Here is an 18,974-nt window from a genome sequence, read left to right as displayed (position 1 = left end):
TTCACTTAGTATGATGATTTCTAGGCCCATCCATGTTGCTGCAAATGGCATTATTTCATTCCTTTTTATGGCTGAGTAGTATTCCATTGTGTATATATACCACATCTTCTTTATCCATTCATCTGTCAATGGACATTTAAGCTGCTTCCATGTCCTGGCTATTGTAAACAGTGCTGCTGTGAACATTGGGGTCCGTGTATCTTTGCGAATTATAGTTTTCTCTGGATATATGCCCAGGAGTGGGATTGCTGGATCATACGGCAACTCTATTTTTAGTTTTTTAATGAGCCTCCATACTGTTCTCCATAGTGGCTGCACCAATTTACATTCCCACCCACAGTGTAGGAGGGCTCCCTTTTGTCCTCACTCGCTGCAGCTTTTGTTATTTGTAGACTTTTTAAGGATGGCCATTCTGACCAGTGTGAGGTAGTACCTATGAGGTAGATGCTTTTAATTTTTAAAAATTTACATACTATCCAGAGCCTATTTTAAGGTGTCTCAGTGATTTTTAGTAAATTTACAGAGTTATACAACCATCACCACAATTCAGTCTTAGAACATTTCCTAAGGACCCCTCATGCCTACTTGCAGTAAATCCCTGTTCCCTCCCCAGGTGACTAAACTACTTTCTGTCTCTATAGATCTGCCTTTTCTAGACATTTCATGGAAATGGAAAGGCCATATGCAGTCTTTTGCATCTGACATCTTTTACAAAAAGATAATGTTTTGAGGTTTATCAGTGTTGTAGCATATATTATAGTAGTCCGTTCCTTTTTATCTCAAGTATCCCGTAGTATGGATATACCCCATTTGGTTTATCCAATCACATTTGGCTTTTTTCCACTTTTTTTTTTTTTTTTTTTTTTGCGGTACGCAGGGCTCTCACCGCTGTGGCCTCTCCCATTGCGGAGCACAGGCTTCGCACGCGCAGGCTCAGCGGCCATGGCTCACGGGCCCAGCCGCTCCGCGGCACGTGGGATCTTCCTGGACCGCGGCACGAACCCGCGTCCCCTGCATCGGCAGGCGGACTCCCAACCACTGCGCCACCAGGGAAGCCCTCCACTTTTTGATTAATATAAATAATAATGTTATGAACGTTGGCATACAAGTCTTTGCGTTGACATGTTTTCATTTCTCTTGTATAGATAGCAAAGAGTGGGATTGCAAGGTCATAGGGTAAATTTATGTTTAACTTTTAAAGAGACTGCCAAACTGTCTATTAATATCCATGCCACAAATGAGGAAAGTGAGGGACAGAGATTTTAAGTGACTTGCCCAAGTTCACACTGCCAGCAAGTGTCAGGGGCAGCTGGGTCCCAAGTCCATGCTCATAACCATGGGTCTACCCCGAGACGATGAATCTAAGAGGGAAGCCATTTCTTGGCCGCCGCACCACAGCCACCACCATTTTTATCCATCTTGCTTCCAGAATTCCCTAAGTCAACCTGTGTCAACCAAGAAGTCTGTATTATCCCTTAGCCAACATCCACTTTGGTCTGGAAATTTGCTGAGGTTAACAGCTTAAGTTCTGAACTCAAATGGGTCTCTTCATATTCCAGACTCCTCATTTTACCAGCGGTGTGACTGGGGGCAAGTTACTTAACCTCTGCTTTAGCTTCCTCATCTATAAAATAGAAATGACATCTTCTTTCATGCAGTTTTTAAAAATGGCTTCTGGGCTTCCCTGGTGGCGCAGTGGTTGGGAGTCCGCGTGCCGATGCAGGGGACGTGGGTTCGTGCCCCGGTCCGGGAGGATCCCACATGCCGCGGAGCGGCTGGGCCCGTGAGCCACGGCCGCTGAGCCTGTGCGTTCAGAGCCTGTGCTCTGCAACGGGAGAGGCCACAACAGTGAGAGGCCCGCGTACCGCAAAAAAAAAAAAGATTTAAAAATGGCTTCTTATGGAAACTTTCAAACCTATACAAAAGTAAACAGAGAAGTGTAATGAACCTTCATGTACCCAACACTCAACTTCAAAACTTGTTAACTCATGGCCAATCTCATTTCATCCTTCTCTTCATCCATTTCCTTCTCTACTCCCATTTTTAAAAAACCAACTTTACTGAGGTACAATTTACATACAATAAAACGCACGTTTTAAGTGTACAGTTTTCACAAATGAATATACCCATACTAACCACAATTAAGATAGAGAACATACCCTATATTATCTTGAAGCAAATCCCAGGTATCATATCATTTCATTCCAAACTATTTCAATACATATTGTTACAGGATAAGGACTCTTGAAAATGAACATAACCCCAATGCTATTATCAAACCTAAACAGAATTGTCATCCTTTAACTTCATCAAATAGCCAGTCTTCAAATTTCTAATTATCTTAAAATATTTTTTCTCTACAATTTATTTAGCTTATTTGAATTAGGATCCAAGGAAGGGTTTCAAGGGATTGATATGTTTCTTAACTCTCTTTTAATCTATAAATTCCTCCTTTTTCTCTTTTTATTTTCTCTTTGCAACTTATTCATTCATTGAAGATACCCAACTGTCGTCTAGATTTCCCACAGTCTAGAATTTACTGGTTGCAATCCCACAGTGTTACGTAATCAAGCCACGTAAAAATTACTTCTCTGTAATTCAAATTTAACTGAACAACCTATGTTTCATCTGGCAGCCTTATCTATGTGCCTATGTCACGTTGGAGGCACAGTGGTGAGCAAGACAGACAAACTCCACCCCACCTCGAGAGTGTACGTTCTAGTAAACTAGGGGAAGCCAGGTAATGTACCAGCAGACAACATTCCTTCTGGGAATATTGTGAGGATTAAAAGAGAAACCCGTATATTTAGCACACAGTCCGTAGAAGACCTTGATAGCCTTGTCCCCTTTTCCTGTTTCTTCCCTTTGCCATCCCTGCTCCACACACCCCACCCCATCCCCAGGGATTACTCTGGGTTTGCCCTCCTCCTGCTATATGTCCTCTTCAGGTCTGTAGTTAGTTCATTTATCTATTCACCCAACATTCCCTAGGCACCTCCCTTGCGGCAAGCCCCAGACCAGACCCTGGGGACTCAGAGGCAAAGGGGACACGGTCTGGTGAGAGAGCTGGACATTCTAGGCTAATCTGAGAAGTGACAATAGAAGGATGACCATGGTCCCTGGAACGGTAGAGGCGGGATGACGGTAGAAGAGGGAAGTCTTCACAGAAGGTAGTCTTCCACTTAGGCTCTAAAGGATAGGCAAAAGTACACAAAGGAGACATGGGAGAAGAATTCCAGCTGAGGAAACAGTATGGGCAAGGAACAGAGGCAAGAAAGTGCCTGCCCTTGTGCTGCCAGATACCAGCCGTCACCATCTTTCCCTCCTGCGAAGTAGAGGGGGCCCTGGCATTGGTCCCGTGCCATCTGCCCTCGGAGAGTCATCCCTCATCATTTCCCTTACCAACTCCATCCGCGTGTCTCTCCCATTAAAAAGCCACATCTTCCCTTGACCCCACAGGCTCTAGCCCCATCCCTGTCTCCTCCCCCTCCCAGCCAAACTTCCCCCAAGAGCTGTCTACACACTGTCTTCCTTTTCGCACTTCCCACTTCCTCCTCAACCCACTTCCATCTGCTTCCACCTCCACCTGCCACTGAAATAGCTCCTGCTGTGTTTCCAGTGGCCTCCATCTCATCAAAACTGGCAGGCTCTCATCAGCCCTCCTGTCTTGACCTCTCAGCGGTATCCCACACGATTGGCCACTTCCTCTTTCTAGGAACTTTCCAGTCCCTCGCATTCTGGGCATTGCACTTTCCTGGTGTCCTCCTGCCTCACCAGCTGCTCCCTCTTGGTCTGCAGCCCAGGCTCATTCTTCCCTCCTCTGCCCAGACAAACATCAGGGTTCCTTAAGTCTCATCCAGAACTTCCCTCTTCTCTCTCTGGACACTCTTCTGTGTCCACTGCACAGGTACCATCTGGCCTCTTGGCCTCCACCTCAGGCATTTCAAAAGCCCCACAAACGCAACCTGTCTCAAACCATCAGCGACCTGCCTCCTCTGCGACATGTTCCCGGTTCAGGGAAAACTGTTCCAAGGCATGGCTCCTCCATCCACCCCCTTCCACAGCCAGAAACCCAGGCGTCATCTTGGCACCTCCTAGCCAATGCCTCAGTCGGTCACGTGGTCATTACATCCCAGGTCTTCTTCTCCCCACCTCCATTCTGGCCAACCCGGCCATGCCCTCTATCTAAGCCACAAACTGGATTGTGTTACCCCCTACTCAAAACCTTTTGGTGGCTTCCAATTGCCTTCAGGATGAAGAATGAAACCATCAACTTGGCTCACAGGTAGGTTACAGCAGTAGCCAGACAACCTCCCACAGGTTCTCCTGGGGCGGGGGGACAGGTTCCCTCACCTTCCACCTCCCCTGTGCTGTCCTCTCCCCCTTCAACCACTCAGGCCCCCTTTTAGCACCCAAGCATCCAGCTCCCTCCTCTCCCTCCCTTAGAACATACTGTTTCCTCTGACCGTACACTTTTCCCCCACCTCCCTTCCCCTGTGCCTGGCCCACGCCTGCTTCTATTCGGAGCTCCACTGATTCATTCCTTCCTGGGATAAAGCCGTTCCCCACCCCTCCAGACTGACCAGGTCAGCTTCCACCATCATCCCCCATCAAGATCTGTGTATCTTTCCTTCAAAGCACTCTCATCCGCTTGTCACTGTCCATTTGTTAGTGCAGTTAACTGATTATTCACCTCTCCCCCTGAAACATACCACACTCTGTGTTTCAAGGGCCACATCAGATTTTGCCTTAGCTCTGTGACTAGCACATAACTGGCACTCAAATACATTTTTTAAACTCTTTTTTATTATGCATATTTCAACCTAAAGAGAAGTAGGGAATAGTATAAAATGAACTCCCATATACCCATTACCTAGATAAGTAATTATGTTAGTAATTAGTTTAAAGTTTTTTTAGTTGAAGTATAGTTAATTTACAATGTTGTGTTAGTTTCAAGTGTACAGCAAAGAGATTCAGATATATATATACACATGTATTCTTTTTTCAGATTCTTTTCCATTACCGGTTATTACAAGATACTGAGTATAGTTCCCTGTATTGTACAGTGGGTCCTTGTGGTTTACCTATTTTATATGTGGTATTTTATATATGTTAACCCCAAACTCCTAATTTATCTCTCCCCCCTCCTCCCACTATCTCCTTTTGAAACAGTAAGTTTGTTTTCTATGTCTGTGCGTCTATTTCTGTTTTGTAAATAAGTTCATTTCTATCATTTTTTTAGATTCCACATATAAGTGATATCATATGGTATTTGTCTTTCTCTGTCTGACTTACTTCACTTAGGATGATAATCTCTAGGTCCATCTATGCTGCTGCAAGTGGCATCATTTCATTCTTTTTTATGGCTGAGTAATATTCCATTGTGTGTGTGTGTGTGTATACACACACACACACAAACACACACACATCTTCTTTATCCATTCATCTGTCGATGGACACTGACGTTGTTTCCATGTCTTGTCTATTGTAAATAGGGCTGCTGTGAACATCGGGGTACATGTATCTTTTTGAATTTGTTTTTTCCAGATATATGCCCAGGAGTAGGATTGCAGAATCATATGGTAACTCTATTTTTAGTTTTTTAGGGAAACTCCATAGTGGTCTCCATAGTGGCTGCTGTAATTATTAACATTTTACTATATTTATCATTTTTGCTGAAATATTTTAAAGTGGTTTCAAGTTTGCATGACAGTTTAATCCTTAAATACTTCAGGAAGTTTTCTTAGTACCATATTATAATCACCCCTTACAAAATTATAATAATTCCATATATCATCTAATACCCAGCCCATATTCAATTTTCCTTAATTGTCCCCCCAAAATGCTTTTTGGTTTGTTCCAACCAGAATCTAAATAAGGTCCGCACGTTGCATTTGGTTATGTCTCTTCCGTCTCATTTAAATCTAGAATAATCTTTTTTCCCCTTATGCCATTGAGTTGTTGAATTGCTAAAGCATTTTAGGTAAATTATAGACATCATGTCCCACCTTCTAGATTTCTCTGATTGCTTCCTCGTGGTGGTGTTTACCCTGTGTTTCCTGTAAACTGGAAATTAGATGTACAGGCTCCATTGGATTCAGGTTGACTACACTGGCAAAAACACTTCCTGGGCCATGATGCTTCCTCCCTCGGCCACTACATCAGGGTGTCCCCAGTGCCTGAGCTCCTCTCTTGCTGATGGAATGCTGCTGATTGGTAGATCCCACTGGGGACAGCCGATCCCTTTATGGAGAAGTTGCATTTTCTTCCTTTAGAGCCAGAAAGTAATCTATGGGACAATATTTTGGAATGATTGCGTTTTTAATCATTGAAGTAGGTCAGTGTGGCTGAACAGTGGTGAATACAGGAACCAGAATGCAAAGGGCCAAAGGCCTTGATAAGAAATTTGGACTCTATCCTGTAGGACAGGCAATTATGGACCACTTTCAAGAAAAGGAAATCACATGATCAGACTTGGCAACAGGGAGGGGTGAGGAGGCATAAAGGGAATAGGGAACTAGCACTTCCTGAATGCTCAGCTTGAACTGACACTATGCTAGGTGCTTGGCATACTTGACACAAGTGAAACCTTCCCTGTTTTTAAAAGAAAAAGGTTATTTTACAGATGAGGAAAACGGAGGCTCTGACTCATTCAGTCACTCACCCAAGTTCGCAGCAAAGAACTAGTAAAGACCTAAAGGAAGGCAGTGACCATGAGCGTGGACAGGGCTTGAAGGAGAATCATCGGTACTTATAACTAGCTGGGTGTGGGGAGGAGAGGAACTGGGAGCCCTGGCTGAAGCTGAGACTTCCTGCAGGTTGTGGGTGGGATGCCAGAGGGGATGGAGCAGGTTGGAGGGGAAGTTAAGGAGCTCAGACTCCCAGCTGCCCAGAGGTCTCCAAGCCACTCTCTTGAGAAATGGTGTTTATAACAGGACAATGTCTATATTTGGCTTCCAGCATGACTCGATAATTAGCTTAAGATAGCCCTCATTGGCGTTTCATTCAAAGTAAGGAGACTCTTCCATTCCTTCTGACACGGTCTGTTTTCCGTGAGTGTTACACGGTGAGTGTGAATGCGGAGCTCTTCCCTCTCTCTCTCTCTCTCTCTCTCTCTCTCTGTCTCAGTCTGTCAGTCCAAATGGGCCAGAGACTGATGTCAGGGTGTGTGGGGGCTGTCTGCTCTCTCAGCTACAGTTTATCTGTCTCTGGTGCTGGGGAGTGTGGGCTCCCCCTGGATAGGGAGCTGCTTTAGGGTGGGGTCCTGGGACCTGCACATTCAATGCCCAGCAGGAGTGTGGTCCAGAGGTTGGTTCCAGGAACCATGTGGAGGGTGCAGTGACAAGGAAGATGGTTCTCAGAGGTCAGTTGGGAGGAGGCTGCCAAGGTTGGCTACAAGGATGCTCAGGGCAGAAAAAGGGCTGTGTTTAGGGGAAACAGGGAAACTCTTCCATTTAAGAGGTGTAGACAAGGTAGATTTTATGGGACTTAGTGGCTGACTCAGAGAAGGAGGAAGAGAAAGAACTGAGAAGGACCCTCGGGGTTTTGTCTCAGGAGAGAAGGTGGAGGCTTTTGACTAAGGGGGGACCTACAAGAGGAGGGGCGGGTCCAGGGATGGTGAGACGTCGACTGAACCAGGAACCAAATCAAAGTGGGTGTGGTCTGAGGAGACCTGAGAAAGGCCGGCTGGGACTGGAGAGCCGTCACAGACCCACGGGGCCAAAGGAGAAACTACAGGCATGAATAAGCATTTCCAGGGAAAGTCATGTGGAACCAGAAGAGGACCCCCTGCCCCTGTCCCTGCCTCGGGAAAGGACCCCAACAAAAGCGGCTGAGAAACATGAGAGAGCGAGACATGCAGGGCGGTCATGGGGACCACATGCCATGGAGAGGTTTCACAGGACAGTGATGGAGGGGCTAACGGCCTTTGTGATTCTCAGATGAACCAGTCAAGGGTCTGGGAAACCGACTTCGGCTTCTTAGCAAAAACGAAGTGGGAGGGATCACCTAGAGATGGAGCCCGAGAAGCAAAAAGCAGAGCTGGCTCTCAGCAGGAACGGACACAGGACATGTCACCTACTGGGCACCAGGAGCAAAGCCACCAAGAGGGGACCACCCACTGCCCGCGCCAGCAGCCTCTGTTCTGGTCACTTGCTGCTCAGAGCAGAGCGTGAAGGCCTTAGACTGGCGAGGCTGTATCACATGCCCACATCTCAGTTCCCAGGGCACCAAGACGGAGGCTCAGAATTCCTTCCTTCAGTTCCTCCAGTAAATATTTACTGAGTGCCTGGTATGTGCCAGGCCCAGCTCTAGGCCCCTGAATACAGCAACAAAATCCACAAAGATCTTTGTCTTCACAGCACTGACATTAGAGGGGAAAGACTGACAACAACAACAGACATAAATATGTGAATAATGTAGAAGGTTAAGGACAAAGAAAAAGTATAAGGAAGATTGGGAGTGGTGGGGGAGGGTGCGGATCGCAGTGTACATAAGGTGGCCACGGAAAGCCTAACTGAGGAGGCAGGACATGCCTGGCGTGCACAGGAACCAGCAAGGAAGCGATGCGGCCTCAGCACGTGAGCCAGAGGAAGAGTGGAGATGAGGCCAGAGGCATGGGGGCAACAGACCGGTTAGGACCTTGTCGGCCCCTGTAAGGACTTCGGCTTCCCTCTGAGCACAGTGGGAACTCCTGGAGGACTTGAAGCCCAGGAGTGACCTGGTACAGTTTAAGGGGATCACTCTGGCCACTGTGTAGGGAACAGATGGCAGGGGCGAGGATGGAGGCAGGGAGACTGCTTAGGAAGCTACCACGAGAATCCCGGGGAGAGAATCATGGTGGCGTGGTGGGAAGTCATGGCATTCTGCGTGTACTGTGAAGGTAGAGCATCAGGACCTGCTGACAGAGTGGATGTGGGAGAGGAACCAGAACCGACCCCAGGCTTTGGGCCTGAACAACTAGAAAGATCGAGTTGCCATCAATCGAGATGGAGAAGGCTGTGGGTGAAGCAGCTGGCATGGGTGGGGTCGCTGGAGAGGTCTAGGGTGGATCACCCAGTGGGGCGTTCCCCTGAAATAGACAGGGGGACACTGGGCAGCCACAGCCTCCAGGAAACATCCGCGACAGGTGGTTGCTGGTGACCTTTGGCAGAGCAATGTCAGCAGGGGCGAGGGGAAGCCAGAGCGTAAATGTGAGTTGTGTAGTGGAGACCGAGCTTTCGGTCCGGCCTCCTGATTTACAAAGCAGAGCACGGATGGGAGACAGAGGGATGGAGAGACAAGGCCAAGGGAGTGGCCTTTCGGATGGAGGTGGCCTGAGCCCATTTGGACGCTGAGGGGAAAGAGGCAGCTGAAGGAGAGCTTGTAGATCAGGATAAAGAATCTCCACAAGGGACTTCCCCGGTGGTGCAGTGGATAAGACTTAGCTCTCCCAATGCAGGGGGCCTGGGTTCGATCCCTGGTCAGGAAACTAGATCTCACATGCATGCCGCAACTAAGAGTTCGCATGCCACAACTAAGGAGCTGGTGAGCCCCAACCAAAGAGCCCGCCTGCCGCAACTAAGACCTGGTGCAACCAAAAAAAAAAAAAAGAATCTCTACAAGAAGGAGAGCAGAGGTTCAAGCTCAAGGGGCTAAGGGTCTGGACCAGGGTCAGGAAACAGGGAAGATTCCAGAGACGTCAAAAGAAGAGGTGGCTGGCCAACAGCAGATGAAAGAGAAGGCGGCGATAAGCATGACTCCAGGATTTTGAATCCCAACTCCCGCCATCCTAAAGGCCTTCCGTGTCTATCTCTGAGTCCAGGCTTCCTCATCTTCACACCACTACAGCCCCCGGACCTCACACTGCCCCTGCTATGACCAAGGTCTGCTGCATCCCCAAATCCTCAGCGCCCTGAGCATAGCCTCGTATCTGAACCCAAATACACGCGGCTGCTTTCCCCAATTCTGCCACATTTGGGGGACACTGCCCACTTGCTGGCCCCCTCCCCGCCTAGCCCTTCCATCCCCCAGACCCAAGGGGCTCCTCTCCTGCTTTCCACCTGAGCCCCCATCTCAGCAGTGGCTTTGCTTCCTGTTTCAGAAAGCAAATACAGTGGTGATCGAGAGAAGCTGAACACAGAAGAGAACAGTCTAAGGTTCCACTTTTATGAAGTTCTAGAATCCGCAAAATGAATCTATCAAGATCTATTAGTGATAGAAATCGGATCAGTGTCGCCTGGGGCTGGGGGAATGACTGCCATGGGATATGAAGGCACTTTCTAGGGAGATGGAAATGTTCTATATTTTTATTGGGGTGGTGGTTACACGGCTCTATACATTTGTCAAAGGTCATCACTTGCACACTTAAGATGTGTGCATTTGACTACATGTAAATTATACCATAAAAAGCTGATTAAAAAAACAGAAAACTAAAAAAAATTTTTTAAGGAAAAAATACATGCTATCAAGCAGAAAAATCCCACACACACACACTCATCTGTCCCCATCCTTCACTTCCTCCCTTCTCTGGGGGAAGCAATGTGCCCCCTCTCGTCCACCTGAGCCCTTGTGCTGGAGACTGTCCAGTAAGCGGCAGGCCACCCCTCCCTGACCTTGCATCCTCCTCCCCTGCTGTCCTGTCTCTCTCTCGCTCCCAGCCCAGCCCCTAGGAAGGATGTCTACGCTCACACTCTCTCTCTCCCTCCTCACCCAATCTGCTGACACCTCCTCCACCATGCTGGACCCGTTGCCCCTCTCTGAGATACCTGCCCTGCGGGCCACTCCCTCCCTCCTTCCTCTCTCCTCCCTGGTTCCTATGACACCACTTTTTCTGGAGGTCCTCCTCCATCTCTGGACATTCCTTCTCATGCTCCTTGCCTGATTCCCCCCGTCTACCCCCTCCTAAATACAGGCGTTCCCTGAACCTCTGGCCTTGGCTTTCTGCTCTCTGTACCTGCGCAGATTCCCAGCGTGATCTCACCCATGCCAGGGCTTCAGTTACCATCTATTGCTGACAACGCTCAAAGATATCTCTGAATATTTTTTCAGAGTATCAAGGATATGGCAGAAGAGGTAGGCAGAATATTACATATGCTTCAACAGCATTTTACAATTTTTAAAGTGATAAACGTATCCAACCCTCTTCTGGGATGGTCCACTAGACCTCAAATTCAGCAAGCTCAATCTGAACTCATCAACTCTCTCCCAATTCTGCTCCTCCTCCCTTCTTCAGGAGTCCAGTTGTTTGAGACAGAAACCTGGGAGTCACCTTCCCACTCCATGATCACCAACTGTCAATTACCCGCTTCTCTCAATTTTACTCCCTACACATTCCCTCTCGCCATCCCCACCAACACTCCAGTCCAGGACCTCTTCCTCACTCTCAGACACGTTCAAGCACTCATCCATTCACTCATTTGTTCATTCAACAAGTATTAACTGAGCACCTACTATGTGCCAGACACCGATCCAGGTGCTTGAGTTACATCAGTAAACGTAACAGGTAAAAATCACTGCCCTATAGAAGACCTAAGTAGACATTTCTCCAAAAAAGATGTACAGATGTGCCAACAGGCACATGAAAAAATGCTAATTATTAGGGAAATGCAAATCAAAATCACCATGAGGTATCACCTCACACAGGTCAGAATGGCTATCATCAAAAAGTCTACAAATAATTTATAGAGGGAGAGGGTGTGGAGAAAAGGGAACCCTCCTACACTGTTAGTGGGAATGTAAATTGGTGTAGCCACTATGGAGAACAGTATGATGGTTCCTTAAAAAACTAAAAATAGAGCTACTAAATGATCCAGCTACCCCACTCCTGGGCATATATCCAGAAAAGACGAAAACTCTAATTCAAAAAGATACATGCACCCCAAAGTTCACAGCAGCACTATTTACAATAGCTAAGACATGGAAACAACCCAAGTGCCCATCAACAGATGACTGGTTTAAGGAGATGTGGCATAGATAGATAGATAGATATAGATATTACTCAGCCATAAAAAAAGAAATATTGCCATTTGCAGCGACATGGATGGACCTAGAGAATACCACACTTAATGAAGTAAGTCAGAGAAAGACAAATATTATATGATATCACTTATATGTGGAATATAAAATAGGACACAAATGAACTTATTTACGAAACAGAAACAGACTCACAGACATAGAAAACAAACTTATGGTTACCAAGTGGGAAAGGACCTGGGAGGGATAAATTAGGAGCATGATACAAACAGATATAAACTACTATGCATAAAATAGATAAGCAACAGGGATTTACTGTATAACACAGGGAACTATATTCATTATCATGCAATAAACTATAGTGGAAAATAATCTGAAAAAATATATATCACTTTGCTGTACACCTGAAACTAACACAATACTGGAAATCAGCTCACTTTAATAGAAGAAAATCACTGCCCCATGGAACTGATATTCTAGAGCTCACAATAATTTCAGAAGTCACTCTGTTTTCCACCTTTACCCCTCTGACCACCAATTCTGTTGTGGCTACCGAACTTTGCAATATGTACATCTGCTCAGCATCTTCCATAGGACCTCATGTTCCTGAGGTCAAGTCTGGGCCACAGGTAACGTGTCTTGATCCCTTCCCTCCCACTCCCTTTCCCGCTCCTCCTTCATGGAACACTTGTACCCCTTGAACACAGCAGGGCTCTCACGCTAGCAGGTATATTCGCTCGTCCTTGGCCTGTGATACTCTCCCTCGCCTGGCTATCCAGCAAACTCCTGGTCACCTTCAAGTCACAGCTCAGACCCTGCCTCCTCCAAGGAGCCTTGCCTGATTTCCCCAGGCAGACGCTGGGGCTTCTTCTCCACGGCTCCCTCTGTAAATGGTCCACCCTCCATCATAACACATATCACACTGCATGGTGCAGTTTGCCTGCCCCCACCAGCCAGCTTTTCCTCTCCACCCTGGACGCCTTGCAGGGCTGCAACCCGCTTTGATCCCTTCTGCATCATCAGTGCCTGGCCCACTATCTGGCGCATAGCAGGGGTCAACAAATGGTGGTGGATTAAATAAATGACAGTGAATTCGTAGTAGTGTGACTACTACTAGGGAGATAGGGAGAGGCTTGGTGAGAAGGGGAGAGTGAGTTCTGAGCTAGCCCCAGAGCAGCCCCCTTACTGATCATCTGGACCGCGACCCCATGGTTAAAAGCAGGATTCAGATCCCACTTCTGCACCTTCTGCTTGTGGTGCTCTTTGTGCTCTGAGCTTATTTCCTTCCCTGTAAAATGAGAACAGGAGTCAAATCTATCTCAGGGCTGTTGCAAGGAGGACGGTAGATGCTTAGCACAGTACCTGGCACATCAGCTCTCATCAGAAGTAAGCTGCTGCTGTTATCATTGCAATCGTCATCATCATCACCACCATCACCATAGGTGTCCATCCTTGCCTCCTGACCCACCCATCCCCCTAGTGCTGTTCTCTACTATTTCCTCCCTTCTCACCCCCCAGTCCATGTTTGACCCACTGTGGTCACCTTCCACTCCCACTACTGCCTGGAACTTTCCAGGCGGAAAGTCACCAAGGAGGGACCTCCTCCTCATAGAACACTTTCCTCCCTTGACCTCTCAGTGGCATCACTTCTTCCTTCTTAAATGTCCCTCCCTGACTTGCATGACATGAACTCCCTGCTTTTCAGGACACCCTTCTGGCCTGCTCACTCTGGTTCTCTCCAGCCCAGACTGCTGATCCAGACCCAATCAACTGCCTGCCGAGCATCACCACCCCATGTGTCACAAACACCCGATGTCGATGGCGATGGTACGTCCAAAGCGGCTCCTTGCCAGCTTTACCACCCCACCCTCACTCCTGAGTTCTACTGTGAGTGCAGAGATGAGCTCCAACCAGCAAATCCTCCAGGCTGCACCTCTGGGAGGCATCCTCCCGATCTTGCCTTACAAAACAGTCCCTGTCGTGGTCTTAACATCCCACTTCTTTACATCCTCATACCCTGCCCTTCTCTCATCCCCTCTGCTTCTGCCAGAGTCAAACCCTCATCTCTCAGCTGGGCCCTAACAAGTCTCCTACCACTTGCTATTCAAGTGTGCTCTTTGGAGCAGCAACACAGCATCACCTGGGAGTTTCTAAAAATGCTGGGTCTCAGACCGCCACCCCAGACCTACTGAATCACACCCTGCATTTTAACAAGACTCTCAGGGGATTCACATGCACTTTAAAGGTTGAGAATTGCTGTCCTACTAATCTAGAATCCCCCCACCCTAACCAATCCCAGACTTGGCAACCAGTGTGCAAATAAGGCTATGCACCGCTTACTTAAAAGCCCTTACTGGCTCCCCACTGCCCTCAGGATTAAATCCAAACTTCTTAGCAAAATATCGTAGGTCCCCTTAATCTGGTTTTTGGTCATCCCTCTCACCCTCCCTCCTGTTCTCCTACTACACATACCATCATGGGGTGTCCACAGTGTACAACATCGATACACACTTTGCTGGTTCCTACCTCTGTGCCTTTGAACAAGCTGTCCCCCCTGCCTGGAAAGCTCTACTGCCCCTTATCTGCCTGCAAACCCTCCTTCACTCATCTGGTCCCAGCTCAGGCTATCCCTGATCCCGTAAACATGGTTACTTCCTTCCTGCCAGTGTCAGCACTCTTCTTAGCACTGTCACAGCCCTTACGATCTTGAAGTCATTTCTCTATAGATCTGTCATTCCCACCATCCCAGGGACTATCTGTGTATCTCCTATGGCCTACCCATGATGATTCAATGAAGTGTTTGCTGAAAGATGGAATAATACAGCTTTTTGCAATTCTGTCCTGATGGCAACTATAACAGGAGGGATGATTAGACTTCAGGAGGAACTAGTGGAAAAGAAGAACACAGCAGGGCGAATGTGCTATTCATCTGTCATCCCTCAGCCTGGAAATTTCCCCAAGAGCAAAATCATCAACCACAGAATGTTAACTCCAAGGGGATTTTCAAGATCCAGTCACCCAACCAAATGCCAGAGAGGGCAACTGCTTTGCCCAAGGTCACACAGCTGGTTAGGGGCAGGGCTGGGACTTGATTCCAAGTAGCTCTGGAAAAAGTTTGGGCAGATGGCTACCTCACCCCATGGACCTCTTCCCTTCCTACCCATTTTAACTCCCTAAAGGAAGTCCCTTATGTCCTAACATGGTCAAAGGGACCATGTGGGCTCAGTCACAGCTCTTAAAACACCTGCTGGGAGCTTGGCTGGCTGGAGTTGCCAAATGGAGGAGGGGATCCAATTATCTCCATTCTCCGGATTGGCAAACAGAGGCAGTGAGACTCTGTGTTACACTGCTAGCTAATTTGACACTAAGCACTGTGCTCTTCCTGTAGAAGGACCTGAAAAGCCAAAAATCCCACCAGGGCAGAGTCACTATTTACAATAATCATGACGACGGGTCTCCTAATGCTTGGGGGAATCCCCTCACTCCCACCAGTTCCTCTTTAAATCGAGCCTCTATCCCTCTTGCACAGGATGTCTGACTTAGGAAAGAACCTGTTCACCCACCCTCGCACCCCAACCAAGCCTACTGTAGAGACCACTGCAGAGTCATAACCTTTGACGGGGAAACCACCCCTCCCGCTGTACCAGGTACCTGACAGTGTCACTGCTCACATCAACCCTGAAGGTGGTACTACGTCCACATTCTGAGATGGGGAAATTGAGGGTCCCTGATAAGGCATTACTAATCCATGGTCAAAGCCAGTAAATGAGTAGGCTGGGTATCAAACCTAGGTCTTTCTGACTCTAGTGCCCGCGCTTTCCATTTGGCCATGCCAGACTCTCCCAGCCGGCAGGTAAACCACCTGAAGCCTCTTACTGGCTGGGCTACCTCGGGAAAGTAACTTAACCTCTCTGAACTCCCCCAAGGTCAGAATCTTTGCTTTCGGGGGAGAAAGTGATATGCAAACGAGACGCAAATAAAATGCAAACCCGCGGGCGCCGGCGTAGTCCTTTACCGGAGCCCGGGGCTTTCTAATGCGGAGGGCGCGCCCCCGGGGCCGGCGAAGCGCCCGGCCAGCTAGCAGAAGCGAAACCTCAACACTCTTCAGCCTCCCCCGCTCAGTTCCGGGAACCAGTGAGCAAGGTTTCGTGGAAATGCGATCGGCGGCAGCCGCCTCGGATCCCGGGACCACCCAGACCACAGCCCACAGTCCCGGGCCGGGAGGTGCGGGGGCCGGCGCGGTCGGGCCCGAGCAGCAGCGCGATGCGCGCTTCCGCCCCGCTCCGCTCCGGCGGCGGCCGCGGCGGCCCCACAATCCCCTTCTGGCTCCGGGGACGGGCGGGGCGGGGCGGGGCGGGCCGAGCGGGCGGAAATAATTTTCTGTTTGGTCCTCTCTGCCCCAGTCCCTTAGCCGCGGGACGCGCAAGGCGGGCGAGCGTGCCGGAGGCGGGAAGCGGGAGCGGGAAGGCGCTGCCCTGGCACGCTTAGAGGGGCGGAGAGGGGACGAGCAGGGGTTGAGCGCCTACTGTGTGCCCTAGTGCTTTACAAAAGGGTTTTCGTTAGATCTTCACTGCAGCCCTTGCTGGAGGGGGTTAACGCCCCATTTAAGAGGGACAAGCTGAGCCTCTGAGAGGTGAAGTCACCCGCCGAAAACTGCACAGCCAGGATCAGCCTGACACCCCAGATCAGTGCTCCGTTACACCAAGGAGAGCGCGATGAACTTGAACCACTTATTGGCCGAGTCCTGCTCTTGCTTGTTTTTCGTGGATCGGCACATAGTAGGTGCTCAGGAAGGTGTTGGAAGATGGAGAAGGAGCTTGACAGCTCAGCCCTGGGAGTACCCCTGCGAATCCAGCCCAGCCTGCGGGGCACCGGGTTTCCCCAGACCTCGGAAGGGAACACTTGCGATGGGCGGACATCCCAGTTCGACGCAGGCATTCAGCGAACACGTGGTGGCGGAGCCCCAGCCCTAGCGGAGGACGGACTGGGTTCAAATCCCCGCTCTGCCGGTTTCAGACAGTGTAGGTTTGGGCAAGTCACTTCACTTGCCCGGACCTGAGTTGCTCCATCAATAAAATGGAGGATATTAACATACACCCCAAAGGGTTGTGGGTGGCTTAAACGAAACAATGTTCCTAGTACACTTAACTAAACGCACAGGTGTAGCTACCCGTCCATCCCAGAAGCTTCGGGCGGTACACCTGTACGCGGTGAGAACCCGAACAAAAGTTCCTCTGCCCTTGTCCGCAAGTCGCCCACTCCTGGACGGAGGGACGGACGGGTCTTCGAGTGACCCTCGTCCAGCGAAACCCGAAACTACGGTCGGTCACCTCGGCCAAGGTCGGTCGCGAAAGCAAATATTCCAAAACTGGCGCATGGCTAGGGCTGACATGTTTGCGTTTAATTTCCTTGATGTTTTACTCTTGTCAGTAAAGGTTATTCGTTAGAAACTCCTAAGTGAGACTTCTCGTCTGTGTCTTGTTTAACTTTTCGTATGAGCGAAGTTCACAAAGCAGACCAAGTTGCCGGCGCGTGGCAGTCCTTACGGGGATCCTGGCCCTCGGACCGGCCCCCAGCAATACCCTGCTTCTCGGCCCCCTACCCCAGGCACGGAAGCGGCAGAGACAGGCCTCCCCCACCCCCGGCCCAGCCAGTTTATACAGAGCCTCTACGACCTGGCGGCCCTCCGGATTCTTGTGTCCCTACAGGAGCAAGGGGAGTTGGGGACTGCAGCCTAGAACTTAGCTTCCCCGACCTCCCCAAACTCCAGTCTCGTCGGGATTAAGGGAGTAAATCCCTGATGCCACAGACCAGGTCAAGGACAAGTTCTCCCCCGCCCTACTCCCCCCTCCTGGGTGGGAATTCACCCCCCTTCGCGGATGAAAGGTACTAAATAGACGCGAAGGGAGGGGTGGTGGCGGGCCCCGGCCCCTTGATGTTCCGGTTGAACAGGTGCTGGTGAAAAGGAGGCGGACCCGGCGGAAGAGTCGGCCAGGGGGGCCTGCGCCGAAGTGGGGGTAGCCTCTTCCACGCCTCAGTCCTCCGGCCGGTTTTCCCCCCTCCTCTCGGTCAGCCCCTCCCCCGCAGGAAGCGTTCCCGGCCCCGACGCCTTTGAAGTGTCGCTGAAGCCCCCAGGGCTGCTTCTCCCCTCCGCCACCCCGTCTTACTCTGCGGGAGTGTGACCTTTGGTCCCTGCGGGTGTCCACCCCCCTTTAGGAAGTAGGGGGGTCAGGTTTCGTCCCCCTTGCCCACACCGGCCTTGGGGATGAAGCCTTCGGGTTGACGACGCCCCCTCACTTCTTCCCCAGACCCAATTTCAGGGACTTTAATACTTTGGGGTGCTGTGTGTGAGTCTATGTTTTGTGTTTGTGTACATGTATCGAGCTCAAGTGTAAATGCGTTGTTCGTGAGCACTTCCGCAGTAGTGGCTCTCTAACTCGCGTGGGTCTCTAAGCGCGCCTGAATGGCTGGACCTGGGGTGTGCCCCTCTGGGAGGGTAGGGTAGTGTGGCTGGATGAAGCTAAGAGTGAGTCTGTGTGTCTGTGGGTGCCTCGGCGTGCTTCTGAGGAGTCTGAGTCCCTGTGCGTGCGTGCGTGCCTGTGAGCTGGACCGGAAGCTCCCCGAGGGCAGGAACACCCGTTTGTTCACTGCTCTATCTCAACGACTGCACATAGTAAGCATTCAATAAATATTTGTTGAATGAACAAATGTCTGCGTGTAACACTGTCTACCCTCCAGACAGGCCTCCGAGGGAAGAGCCCTCGAGCGGCCACCCAAAAAGACCCCCGCACACCGAGGGGTGAGCAGCCCACGTCGCTCCGTTGCTTCTAGCTCCCCTTCCCCTGATCTCCACCTCCAAGTTTCCTTGGGGTTGAAGAACAGTCGCAGACGAAGACCTGGGCGGAAGGGGCTGGCGAATCGGAGACCCGGGGCCGAGACCGAAGGGCAAGCAGATGGAGGGCTCAGGAGCGCCAACCGAGAGCCATAGAAAGAAAAAGGAAGAGGGAGAATGAGCGCGGAGC

This window comes from Delphinus delphis, chromosome 19 (genome assembly GCF_949987515.2).
Source record: "Delphinus delphis chromosome 19, mDelDel1.2, whole genome shotgun sequence".
In the NCBI taxonomy this organism is placed as follows: Eukaryota; Metazoa; Chordata; class Mammalia; order Artiodactyla; family Delphinidae; genus Delphinus; species Delphinus delphis.
Note: the sequence above shows the minus strand (reverse complement) of the source record.